Source organism: Herpailurus yagouaroundi, unplaced genomic scaffold, assembly GCF_014898765.1.
Source record: "Herpailurus yagouaroundi ecotype Mexico unplaced genomic scaffold, PumYag 197, whole genome shotgun sequence".
Classification (NCBI taxonomy): domain Eukaryota; kingdom Metazoa; phylum Chordata; class Mammalia; order Carnivora; family Felidae; genus Herpailurus; species Herpailurus yagouaroundi.
This window is the reverse complement of record NW_024412428.1, coordinates 5,166,811-5,167,386: the sequence shown is the minus strand read 5'-3', so window position 1 is coordinate 5,167,386 and position 576 is coordinate 5,166,811.

Here is a 576-nt window from a genome sequence, read left to right as displayed (position 1 = left end):
GCCGGGGGCGGGGCTCGGGCGGAGCCGCCGGGGCGCAGGTGGGCAGGGGAGGGCAGCGCGAGGCCCGGGCGGGGCAGAGCCGGGGGGGGGGGGGGGGGGGGCAGGGCTTGGACGCGGCGCACGTGCGGGTGGGAGAGGGAGCGGGGCCCGGCGGGGTTCGGTGGGACGCGAGGCGGGAGGGAAGGGGAGGGGCGGAACGCAGGTGGGAAGGAGAAGGGCAGGGTTGCCCGCAGCCGGGGAGGCGCCCTCGCTCTGCACCCTCCTTGCATCCCTGCAGAGAACATCCACAGTGGGGCGCCGGGGATGAGCCGGGGAGTTTGGCCCCCGCGTGTGCTTAGGCGTGTGAGCCACGCCTGCCCGTGCATTTTAATCCGCTACGGAGTGGAGAGTGCCTGAGAACCCCGTTAACAAACCGTTTGCTCCTGGAGGCCTGGGGATGGGTCAGCTCTGTGCAGAGGGTTGCCTCGGAGCGTCTCCGGGAATGTTCTGGACACATCCAGCCTTCTTCCTCACCCACCCAACTAGCGCCTCGAAAGCTCCACACGCCCGCAGCAGCAGTTTTCAGTGCGGGCTCCG